The sequence below is a fragment of the Poecilia latipinna genome, unplaced genomic scaffold (assembly GCF_001443285.1).
Source record: "Poecilia latipinna isolate Pla-1442-1.1 unplaced genomic scaffold, P_latipinna-1.0 Scaffold8, whole genome shotgun sequence".
Classification (NCBI taxonomy): domain Eukaryota; kingdom Metazoa; phylum Chordata; class Actinopteri; order Cyprinodontiformes; family Poeciliidae; genus Poecilia; species Poecilia latipinna.
Genome location: NW_015112624.1, coordinates 1,025,873 through 1,038,696, shown reverse-complemented (window position 1 = coordinate 1,038,696; position 12,824 = coordinate 1,025,873). Strand labels below are relative to the sequence as shown.

At 38.7% G+C, this 12,824-nt stretch overlaps 1 protein-coding gene across 6 annotated transcripts in view; it reads right to left on the bottom strand.

The window, feature by feature from the left end:
• fgfr1a (fibroblast growth factor receptor 1a) overlaps window positions 1-1,928 on the bottom strand; it is a 32,629-nt gene extending 30,701 nt beyond the window's left edge. For 3 of the 6 annotated variants that reach the window (XM_015028441.1, XM_015028472.1, XM_015028450.1), the window contains exon 1: window positions 1,232-1,928. The gene's annotated coding sequence lies outside the window, so the exon portion shown is untranslated. The remainder of the gene's footprint in view (window positions 1-1,231) is intronic. The other 3 variants (XM_015028465.1, XM_015028479.1, XM_015028456.1) reach the window with 2 other exon arrangements.
• Between the last annotated feature and the right edge of the window lie 10,896 nt (window positions 1,929-12,824).

The following is a 12,824-nucleotide window of genomic DNA, read 5'->3' as shown; positions in this document are numbered from 1 at the left end:
ACAAAGGTTACAGGCCTAACCCATCACACAGCCCGCACCATAATTACCATTCACTGCCACCCATGCATAAAATTCCTCAGCTCCCCGATTCGGTACCCCCTGCCTCCCCACCCTTTTCCACTTCAGCCTGGGCTTGCAGCTAGCAGCAACAGGCCGGCCTGCAGCCCAGAGGACCCAGGAGCATCAGACCATTCCACCCGAGGCTACTGTTTCTACAAAAACAAGACACCTTCCTGCTTCTTTTTTTTTTTTTTTTTTTTTACCTTGCAGCCACACAATCTGTAACAGGGGTACAACACCAGCTCCATATCAGGTGTCATGTGATTAGACTGAAATGTAAAGACAATAGCTTACAAGGCATCCGACACTCTGCCATTTGGTTTGCCACTCAAACCTCCTTTTTTTTCTTTTTTTTTTTTCGCCACACAAGACAGACACCATATGCTTAAAAAAAAAGGGGTAAACAAATCAAGCCTTAAAAAGGCTGGAACACATTTCTGACAAATACACCTATCAGAAAGAGAACTGCACACAAACATGGTTTATGTTGAACACAGTTTATAAATGTTAAAACTATTCCTCAATTCTTTTTATATGCTAAAAAAACACTACCGCTTTCTATTGATGAACTCCCAGCAGAGATGCTGATTCTTCTCCAAACCACACATCTTCTCTCCCTCTCCTTTTATAACACCACATTTAGAGCTCTACATAACATCAAGCCCAGCCTTCATTACAGATCTTACACTGACCAACAAGAGCCATCCACTGACATTTTAAACCAGGCAGCCTGTTTGTGATTCACTCTCAAGCAGAAAAGTACCATGACTGTTTGAGGATACGAGAATCAAACTCGTTTTCTGTTGTATAAAAAACAAAGTGCCTCAGTCTTTAGATTCAACAGGACTGATGCAAAACTTTTCTTTGAAAAAGTTACAATTTGACTTAAAAGCATGGGAGAGAGGGATCTAGTGTGACTGCAATCAAATCCACAGATAAGGTGTATCTTACAAGGCAAAATAAGTTTCCTAAAGAAAGACATACTTTGCAAACAAAAGTATATTATCTCAAGGACAGTCGCCCTTTCTCCAACCCTCTGTTTTTTAGCAAATAAGTCTCTTTAATAGCATTAACTTAGGCCCGCGACAAAACAATGGCTAACCCCTTTAACAGGTAAACAAAGTAAAATGAAGCCGAATCAAAGAGAGAGGGAATAAAACTAGCAGCTCACCTTGGTGGCGGGGAGCTGTGAAACAGCCAGAGTTGGTCAGAGGAACAGAGAAGAGTCCTGAGCCGAGATTGGATGCAGGAAAACTTCCAGGGAGAAAAAAAACTACAAAAAACGGAGTATCCAGCCTTTAAAGTTGGGTCCGTTAACGAAGCTCTGCCGCGACGAGCTTTAGCTAACAAGTTTGCGCATATCTCAGGCAAACTTCTGCGATGGACGAAAAGAATGTGGCCCCAACTCAGGGCGAAAAAAACTGGTTTTAAAAAAAAGTTTCTTTTTTGGTTGTTGATGTTTGTGATTTCAATAATTTAAGTTCGGCTTGTTATTCCGTTTAGTACATTTTGCTGTGTCTTACCTAAGCTAATCAGGTCCGAAGAAACTAAGCGAGAGCAGTTTTTTTTTGTAGTCCCTTTATCCCAACACGTCTCGCACGCGATGAAATCTACGCTCCTCACTTGTAGAGACTGCGTCCTAAACTTCTCCAACTCACGCCAACGAGACACCCAGGAAGAAAAGTCCGCTCCGTGTTGAGATGTTCAGAAGGCAAAGTAGCTCTAAAATTATTCCTGAGAAATATTATTTGACCATTCCTGGCAGGTAAATGCTATTCCACAACGAGAGAGTCCCGGGCAGCTGCAAACCTCCCCCTCTTAAATCTGAGAGTATGCATATTATCCACACCACAGAGGCAGCGCACGCGCATTACACACACTACTTCCGCTTCTCTGCTTTCAAAGTAAAAGTCGACGGCAAGGACTTACGGAGGGCCAAAGGCACCGTTCCGCGAGTAAATAAATCCTTAAATAAACATCAAAATAATAAACAATACAATTGTGAATACAAATATTAAACAAACAATAAAAAAATCAACAAACATTATCTGTTTGTATTTATGTTTTAATGATTGAAAACTGATTACATAACTAATAATATCACTCTCATTTGTTATTTGTAAAACAAAAACATAATTATTTTAGTATTTATTTAATTATTTCATGATTATGTAACAAGATGAACCCATCAGAATCAGTCTCAATGTTGCTGATGGTTTAAAAAAGTTATTGAAAGATCATAGTGAGAAACTTTATTTTATAATAAAGTTATGAAATAAACTTTTTTATGAACTAAAAAAATGTTGAATTGAGATTTCAGTATTAAATAACTTATTAATGGATTATATTATTTTTTAAACATTAAAATAAAGCTGGATAGGTAAATAAACATATAATGAATGTCATTCCAAAAATCAAATTATCACACACACAAACAAGTTTATTTAATGGCGCATGGCACTGATCAATCTGGATCAACCAAAGCCGTTTCTATTCTCCTTAATTTGTTAGATTTTCTTTCATTCGTCTCTTAACACTTAAGCCGCTCAAAGTTTGATTTAGCTTTTTAGTTTGATGCTTTTTTGTGATCTTTGGTCACTTTAATTTTCTGTTAGTTGCTACGCTTTTTGTTTAAATCACCAAAATGTGCGGGATTTGATTTTGTTGTCATTTCCGGTATGCTTCGTGCTAAAACTTTCTACCTTGATGGAGGTCTCCCACGTCTTGCAGAGACCTGGCTCCCCCTGCCATCCAGCACGGCGCCTCTCCTGCAGAGCTCAAACAAACTCCACACCGCGCTCTTTGGGTTGTACTACGGTCTGGATAAAACAGATACATAATAAAATAGCATAAGAGCAACAATGAAACACAGTCCTGGTTACAATAATCTGAGCAAAAAAGAACAGCCAGTGTGATACATTCTCATTAAAATGTCCCGCAAAAGTAACTTATATCCCTTTAACTTTTGGAGCGTTAATCAAATTTCCACCACAAAACTTAATGTTATTATTATTATTATTATTATTATTATTATTATTATTGAAATTATATCTGACAGATCAGCATATAGTAGTATACTGTAGTTAAGTGTGAAGAAAAGGATATATGTTTACCAAAAAAAAAATCAAAGATAAATCTGAAAAGTATGGCGTGCACATGTATTTAGCCATCTTGACTCCGTGTTTTGTAGAAGCACACCACATCTGGTTATAATTTCAGGTTATAAGTGCTTTGGGATGTGTCTACCAGCTGTGCAATCAAACTAAAAATTTTGCCCATTATTGTTTGCAAAATAGCGAAACCTAAGTCAGGTTGGATGAACACCATATTTGAAGTCTGGTCACTTGTTCTCAGATTCTCGACTCGTTTTAACACATGATGAACATGGTGTGATCCAGTATTTCCAGCTGTAGCTCTTGCTGTATGTTTGGGGGTTCTTGTCATGCTGGAAGGTAAAACTCAACCCCATCTCTCATGAGTTTGGGAAGTTCAAACGAGATTGACCTGAATTTAGCTCCTTGACCAGTTTCTCTGTTCCTATTAGAGGAAAGCGTTCCCACAACACAATTTAACCACCAGCACGCCTCACCATGTTGTGTTTAGGCTGACATGTATTGCTAGTTTTCCACCACCATTAACTGTTTTGCATTTATTTTTTTGTCTCATTTGACCCAGCCTCCTTCTTCTGTCTCTCCTTCTCTCTTGTGAGAAACTGCAAACAGGACTTACTATGACTATCTTTTGGCATTTGGATGTTTTTTTTGTTTGTTTGTTTGTTTTGCCGCTCATCTATAAAAGCGAGATTTGTAGAGTAAAAGTTGTCCTTTCAACACATTCTCCCACCTGAGCGGTTTATCTCTGCTGGAAGTTTTATAATGAAGGGGTATGAAATTAATGCAAAAGGACACCACACTTTAAATGCGTATTTCTTAAAAAAATCATTTCAGCTTTATACTTTAAAGTTTCTAAATCTGTAAATCTGTATGAATACCTTTTGCCAGGGCGAATTAGGTAAATAAATTTAGTTGTTTTTTTTTTTTGACTAGTGTTTATAGTATATCTGAGACAAGAAAGCAATAATCTAACTATTTTGAAAACACTTTACAAGGCAAACAAAGTCAATGCATATCTAGTTATATAGATCCAAATACACTTAAAATCAGTCCAGTCCATTCCATTTGTCTAATCTTACTTGTCAGATTCAGATTCAAAACTGCTAAAACACAAAAGTATTTTTAGTATAGTTTCTAGCTCAAATATCTTGAGACCAAACTAACTTACACGTAACTTGTAAGCAAGCTATGCAAGCTTGTTTTAAGTCAATAATTCCTTAACAATGATGAAAAAGTACTAGTTACACTGGTGCATTGTTTCACTTGTAATATGGGAACAAACTTCCAGGTTAGTCTTATTTCAAGTGTATTGAGATATTTCACAAGAAACCAGACAAAAATACTTGTTAAAATTTTGAGTTTTTGCTGTGAAATACATACATTCATTATGTATTTTTTAAAAATCTGATTAGAAACTATTGCAGTCAACATTGGTTGATCATATAATGACAAGTGTTAGTAAGTTATCTATGCAAGTCTTTTCAGAAAGCAAAATTTAAGATGGATTAAAATGCCAAAGCCAAACGGAGCAAAGGTTCATCAGTGGCTATGTTTGCTGACTGAATGTCTGGGTAATAATCTGAGTGTGTTTTTCTATGTAGGGCTTTAGCAAACAAACATGGATATTAATTCTCTCCCAGAAACATAAGCATACTCGTCAGCGTCCTTTCCAAAGGATGCTGAAGAGCAAGAGCAACAACAACAACAACAGCAAAACAGCTTTAATGCTCAGACATAAAAAAAATTTGGCAGATTTTCAAAGAGCGTCAGAATTTCAAAAGTGTCGCCAGCTCAGCACAAATGCAGAGTTCGCTCTGACCGATCAAACATGTCGTTCGTTTCTGAGGACCTCATGTGGACTTGATTTCCTGTCAGGGTTTGACAAATGACTGACAGCTGAGGCCCGGCTTTGTAGTGTGATTAAAGAATGGCATAACACACTGCTTTGTGCCTCAACATGTGTTAGCCTCTCATCCTCCATGCGGCGGTTAGCTTGTTCAGTGGGTTGTGGAGGCCGGCAAAGTGGAGGCCAGCAAAGTTGAACGTACTTTATTAGTTGCTCGTCTGTAGAGTTTCAAGAAGCCACTCGATTCCACCTTCCGACTTCTGTTAAAAGCAAACACTGTTTTATTGCCGGTATATTGGTTCGAATTAAAGCCTTGCCTTGGGCTCCTATCAGTCAGGAGGATGACGTTATGGAACTACCTTTTAGTGTGCTGCCATGCCTGCAAAATAAATGCTGGGTAATGACTGGAAATTCCAACGAGAGATAGCCAGAGCAACAATTTTATTTTATTTTTTTAAAATCTTCAACAATAACTGCAGGGCCAGTTAAAAGTTACAATAAGCAATCAATATCAGTATGAATGTCATTCATACTGATTTGGATCCACAGGTTTGAATTTATTGCGGATTTTCTCTCACCCATATAAGTTTGTTAAAGATGCTGTATGTCATTTTAATTTTTAAAAATGGTTTATACATTTTAAAAAAATGGACAAACATTTTTTTTATGTATAAACATACTATACTGTTGCGGCAGTATAGTATGAGACAGATAATCTGTGAAAAAATCAAACTCCTCTCCTTCTCAGTGCTCCTGTTTCCATCATGGCTCCCGGTTGGAATCAACCAATCAGAGCCCGGAGGAAGTTCTTAACGATGTCAATCAAGCTCCCGTATGCTCTGATGAATGTGCTAATGGCGGAGAAACAACTTAACAGTTACAGGAAAACTTTTTTTTATGCCATCATTAGCAGCCATGACTAGCCTGAACGTTGATAGCAGGCTTTGTTGTGGGAAACTAGCTGTAGCGTGGCAGAGCATGCACAAGCATGATTGACAGTGCTGAGGCCCTCCTCTCGGCTCTGATTGGTTGTTGACAGTGCTGTATTTCTGCAGTAGACCGCTGCCAATACTGACAAGAAAAGTGGTCAGATATTGCTTATTGACGGTTTCAAGAAGCATGAGATTTTTCTGCAGCTGTCTAAGTGACATTTATCCAAATATTATCATTTTTGAGCCTGCATATGCACTTTTGAACCTGTGAACTAAATTGAATGATTAAAGGCAAACTCTTATTCTTGAAATCCAAATCAGAATGACGTTAATGTCGACAGTCTGTGTAAATGTCAGAATGAGACTTTATTGAGCATCAGTGAACAGTACACTGCAAAACACTCAAGTCAGCTTTCATTTCTTTATATTTTGCTTCCTTGAAGCCAGACTGTCCAGTAATTTCATAAAGTGGTTCTGAGCAGCAGTGGGTCACTGGGATTTTCTAAAAGCCTGCCTTTATTTTACGTCTGATTAGCTGTGTTCTCTCCTCATTTTCAGTTGAGTCTTGTCTTTCATTTGGCAAATTTCACTGTAAAGTGCAGTGAGTCTTAGAAGCAAACCCGGAGAAGTGGAGGGCAATACAAATAAGAGGCTGGACTGGAGATAAAGCTGCACAGAAGCTGATGGACTCCATGGATGCAGACCAAGGAGGAAGCTATTTCTCAAATAGATGAAAGCCCACTCAGCCTTTGCAAGTTTTCATCTGGGCACATTAAAAATATCTCCTCTGTTTTGTGTTTGGATGAGACAAAAACACAGCTGTAGCATTCAAATGTTAGACGCAAACAACTCGAAGAGCACAATCCACATGGTCAAGCAGGGTGGTGGAAGCTTTGGGAGTGTTTTTCAATGTACAGATCCTCATCAACATCATCAGGAAGTTTAGAGCAAAACTGAGCATTTCAGCATTACAATTACTCAAACTACACAGTTAATGCGGTGAAGAAAAAGACACTTTCTTAATATCAACAACAGCATTTTTAGTCTTTGAGACAGCTATCCTACACAACATATTTTTGAATAAGCTCCTTTTTGTAAAGTTTTTTTTAAGATGGTTTATATTTGTATTTTGTTTGAGCTCATCATTTATTTAATTCCACAGTAGCACTGATATACAAACATTATTTTTGGTTGTTCTAATATATTGTTTGTTTGACATTTTCTTTCCCTTCTTAAATTAGAACCACCCTTTCTGTCAAAACATTTTCTGATTGATTTTATTTTTTTTTTTGTATTGTGTTCAGTGACTGTAAGTTTGTTCTGTATGTATTGCCCCAAACTTTCACACAATAACTCAAATGTGGCTCAATGACAGTATTATGCAAAGTAAACAAAAATCTCTGGTCCAGAACAAATTTTATTCTCCTCACAACAGCAACACTTTTGGGTAATTTTGCTTTTAGTTGCCATATCTGTGGTTTCCAGCACAACTTATGATCCAATATGACAGCCAGTCATATTGGACTCCCATGAACTCGTTCTAAATCAACACTGTCGATAATTATTTTGACTGCATTGCTTTCGTATTTATTGCGGTTTTCAAATACCATGAATTTTGCTTTCTTTGGATTTAGTGACAATTTAATGCTTTTGAACCAATGTTTTAGTTTTTTCGATTGGTAATGGGAAAGAGGTTTTCTGATCTAAAACACTCAGAGTTCACCTGAGTAGATTAATGGTCAAAGGCAGTGATGGAGACATGCAAAAAGCTGGTCAACAAATATGAGAAGCTGCCGGTATTGCTGTAAAAGCCAATGTAAATTAAAATGGAGAACATATCTTTTTTTTTCCCCAATAACATTTCCAACCAGAAAACAAACTTATTGGGAGAAATAAAAAGGTTCCAAAACCAAATCTGCCAGGGTGCCGAGTGATTTTGGCCTTTACTGCATGTAGGAACAACATCAGCTTCTTGTGGTGTTTTATGTCTGAATGATTCACAGGCCAGAGTAAAGAAACAAATAATCCAGTGTTCTGACAATAGTTAAAAGCGCTGAACTTGATCAAAAAGTGGAGTGAATAAACATGTAATGTCCAAAGCAAACTTCTGAAATGCTTTCAGAAAGTCTTGAGAACTGATAATCAAGAACACTCTAAATGATTACAAGAAAGTCTGGCTCCTTGGAGCCGTTATATATTTTCGCATTACGGTTAGTTTAAAGTGTTCAGCAACTTTTCTGAAGGGGAGACTCCAGTAATTTCTCTCATCAAAGTCTGTTTATGGGAGCTGGGGAGTACCAGTCCATATGTGTAACAGTTGTTTTAGTCCTTTGGTGGCTCCAGACGGGGCTGTATGAAGTAAAGGGCGGCACAAAAGGCGAGTAATCAGAACCAGTGGGAGGAAAAAAAAAAAAAAAACGAGGTCAGAAAATAGAGGTTTTTCCAGACTCAGAGTTTCTAGCACATCTTTATTCACTCCTGCTCTCTAAATTGTGAAATAAGCCAAAAAAACGAACAACTAAAAACAGGCCAAGTTTAGGAGAATTTAACAAAAACGCAATTCAGGGTGTACGGCACTCATGAAGAGAATGTATTTCAACTCTTTCAAATAAATAGATTTTTTTTTTGTAGTTGAAAAATTTCACTCACTAAATTCCTACAAAAAAAAAAAAAAAACATTGGCGTTGTCTTGGAAACCTACAACGTGTGAGTTGTTTCTTTAGTGAGACAGAAGCCCATTTCTCTACGCCAGTCTTCAAAAATGGTGAAGACAAGAGAACATGCTATTCCAAAGGGGTAGATGTGGTCATCCTCATGAGTCAGACCAGATCATTTACGTAAACCTCTCCATGTCTAGAGTCTGAACAATAATTAAAAGTTTACAAGAGGAACCGTAACTAACAAGGATTTAAAAAGACCAACAATTATTTTGGTACCACATAGCAGGATGCTTATGCTTTGGCCTAAGATTGAGTTTTTCAGTGATTAAACTCTCCAGGGTGGGTGTGTGGTAAAGCAAATTGGCATGGTAAAGGATTGATGATGCAGTGGGGCAAAATTTATTGTTTTTAGTTTCCTAATCTATGTCCAAACATTAATCTGATTGAGATGCATTGGAATGACATTAAACTGACTTTTTATGGCTGAAATCCTCCAATGTGGTTGAATTAATACCATAATTCAAAGAGTGGACCAAAATTCCTCTTCACACAGCTCTTCCCAATCATTTAGATACTTAAACACTGCCTTTTTGTATCTACTTTGGCTATTTTTGTCTGAAAGTAAAATTTGTTTCATGATCTGAAACTTGCAAGTGTAACAAAAAAAACAAAACAAAAAAACAAGAGATAGAAAAACCTAATCTGCAAGAGGCCAAATAGTTTCATACAGTACATAAAAGAGAGTCTTTCATCTTCACTTTCAACCCAACATATTTTTAGTTTATGATTCCAGTGATAGTGAATGACTGCCTCCAAAAGTCACAGTGCCTTTATGTTGCACCCAGAGCTTTAAGCTTCAAAGCGAGCTGCTGACTATATAAGCAGATGGAGCGAGAATCTGACAACCGCATACATACCAGAAGAACACCAAGCGTGTTTATTAGAGCAACTAACAGTGAGAGTTTCACATGCATGTGCCGCCATCGGCCACATCTTACGGCTTCAGCAACAAAACGAGACTGAGACGATCTTTGATGCAGCAGGAGTTTGGGGCTTCGATGTTTTATTGACAACTGCTTTTAGTATGTCTGTGTCACAGATAAAAAAAAATTCCTCTGAGATGTGCTCCAATCTGTTAACAATGAAAGGAGGTTTAGGCAGCACATCAAAGCTCTGGCAGAACGTTCAGCATATGGTGATTGTTTATGCATTTGGTTGCTTATTCTTTTCCACTGATGGCAGGAGACGAGCAAAGTATCAAAAACAGGTCAGGGCGAAATCGGTCCAGAACAGATGAGCAAGATATTAAAATAGGCAACTAGCAAACCAACCAAATGGAGTAATTTTTCACCAGCTTAAAAGAGTGGTTATTTTTGTACGCTGATTTAAACTATGCCATTGTAATTCTGGATGTAGCTTTAGAGGCTTTGTGCTGCTGGAAGGTGGAGCTTTGCCAAAGCCAATTCTCAAACTCCTAAGTCCTTACGGGACAGTGTCTTTCAACTTCTTGACGTCTCTCTACTTCCCCACACCTGAATCAAACAACTTATGATCCTTACCCATTACGATCAATGAACAAGTTGACCTGAACTTCCTCCTCTGCTGTTTGGTCATGCTCTCAATCCTCCTCCTTTTCAACTCGTCTTGGACGTGTGGCTGTAGTTCAGGTAATATTTGAGCTCTTGACATGCTTATCAGCTGCTCCAAGTTGTAAAAACAATTCCTTGTCATCCTGGTTACTCATCATAACAGTCTGAAAGTAAAAAAAAACAAAAACAAAAAAAAAAAGCAAAAAAATCCTTCCAGCTTTTTTTCCGCACTGCTAGCTAAACAGGTTTAAAGCTAGGCCTGCCACGACAACACATTTTTCTGAGCTATTGTCTCAAAAATGACTGCGATGATAATATTGTTTGAAGATTTTTAAACTGATGTAATGGTAATGACATAATAATGCAAGCGATATCCTGCCAAAAATAAATACACTTTATTTTCAAAAGACCATTTAACCCTGGAACTTGTAAGCAAAATAAAACAACCAAATATAAAACTGACTCTCAGTCTCCGTTAACAAAATATGCACTTGAATAAAAACTAAACACAACATAAGACCAAAGTGGAAATGAAAAATGCATTAAACCAAAGACTACAGATTAGGAAGTCTGCATACTTTATTGCCCTTCAATAATCAATAGATTTAGATAGAGAAGATGTTCATACCCGACTACCTGATGCAATAGTTCACTCCTCCCTTAAGCTAAGGAAATGAGGGAAGGGTCAGTGAAGAGCACCAGAGTTGAGCTTTTTTTCATCCAGTGCCATCAACTCAAAGGGAAAAAAGCAGGAAGAAACGATAAAGCCGATAAATTAAAATAAGGTTGATGATTTTCATTTATTATGCGATTAATTGATTTATTGTTTATCGCGACAGGCCTATATAAAGCTGTTTGACCTTCTGCTCATTTTTCTCCCTGACCTCTCTTGTGTGTTCCTTAGTCTTCCAGATGCTGTTTGTTCACCAGTGAGCTCTAACAACACAAAAATGGCCCATTTTGAACAGACAGCATAAGATGCAATAGGTTACACTGAATTACATTTGAAGGCGTCTTGTCAAAAGGGCCGGGAGGGGAGGAGGAATACAAATACACTGAAGTTTGTGGTTCTGGAGGTATCTTTTTGCAAGGTTTTATTTCTATGGTGACTCATCAAGCCACATTACAAAATGAAAGCAGCGCTTCAATGAATGGAGCTAATTTGAAAAAGCCAGATTAATCATTAACCCATGTCTGTGATGTGCACATGCCATGGTATCTCAAGAAACCCGTAGCATTTATAGAGCCTCCCAACAGGACCAGACAAAAAGGCTGTAAAGTGACGGCCTAAAGTTGATTTTTTATTAATAATTACACAACACTGTTTTTCCCCCTCCTGATGTCATTCACAGGACATCGACAAAGGAAGAGATAATGTAAATTAGTCCTTATCGGATAAAAGACCGGACAATGAGGGTTGTTAAGTCGGTTAAATCTTTTTGCTTAGAATCTGTTTACAAATGCTCTACGGTGAGTTGGACATGTTCTGATCTCCCCTGTTCGCCTTTTCAGCGTAAGGAAATGTGCCGGACACTGTTAGAGCCAGAAACACCTTATGCAAAAGGGGGAACCGAAGGCAGGCGAAGCCACACATCAGCATAAGAACAAACACAGCCTTGCAATCCTCAGAGTGAACAATATCGTCACTTTGCATGATGATTTCCCTCGCAGCGTCTTCGTCGACCCAATGTGGTGTTTCATTGCCCTCGCCCCTTTTGTGTGTGTGTGCTTGCATTCCATTGTTACCGAATAAGTACAAATATCCTCCTTTATGGACAAAAACCCCCCCCTTAGTCGGGCCTTCCACCGCGCTGTCTGTATCCAGCCCTCATCCATCCATCGGCAGTGCCCCCCACCCCACGTCCTACTCTGTGCCCCCCTCCCATCCACAAGCGTTGCTCTCTACCCCCAGCCGGCTCTTTGACATAATGCTGTTGTGGCTTTCCGGGCCTTTATGCTGGCTGTTGTCAGAGGCAGATTGAAGACCCTTTGTGTGTGTCAGCCCCTGTCCTGAGTGGCCTGGGAGGAACCTGCTGGGCGGCGAGCAGAGAGACAGGAATGCGCATATGAATGGACCAGTGTGTGCTGGGCACCTGCTGACAGAGCCGCGGCATGTCTCTATGAGTCTTAGTTCATCAGCGTACCCATCTTGTTCAATTACACGTGCAGCCCGGTGTTGCATTCCCTGCAGCGAGCCGGGCTGAAAGGAAGGATTGTCACCACCATTGTGACCATTTCGCTGTTTGCTATTGTTGGGGACTTCCTAACGAATGAGGTGCCAGCTCCTCTGCTTTAGGTGTGACTGATTATCACCTTTGCTCCTCAGCTTGACCCACTAGGGTATGTGAGCAACTGAAAATGTATCCGAAGGCTTCAGCATGGAAGTTTTTTGATTTTCAAAAGCTCAATGGGTTTTATTTTTGAGCACCACTGCACAAACGCAATGAATTAGTCACCAAACTATCCTTTCTTTGCTCTTACATTTTCTTTTATGGTGGTGAGAAGCAATAAGACTCCCAATGGCATAATGTAAACATGACAATATACAAAGGTCAGTACTGCTTGCATCACACTGGAAGAGCTTCAGGATGTCAGGGAACGACCTGAAGTGGTGACTTCAGTCT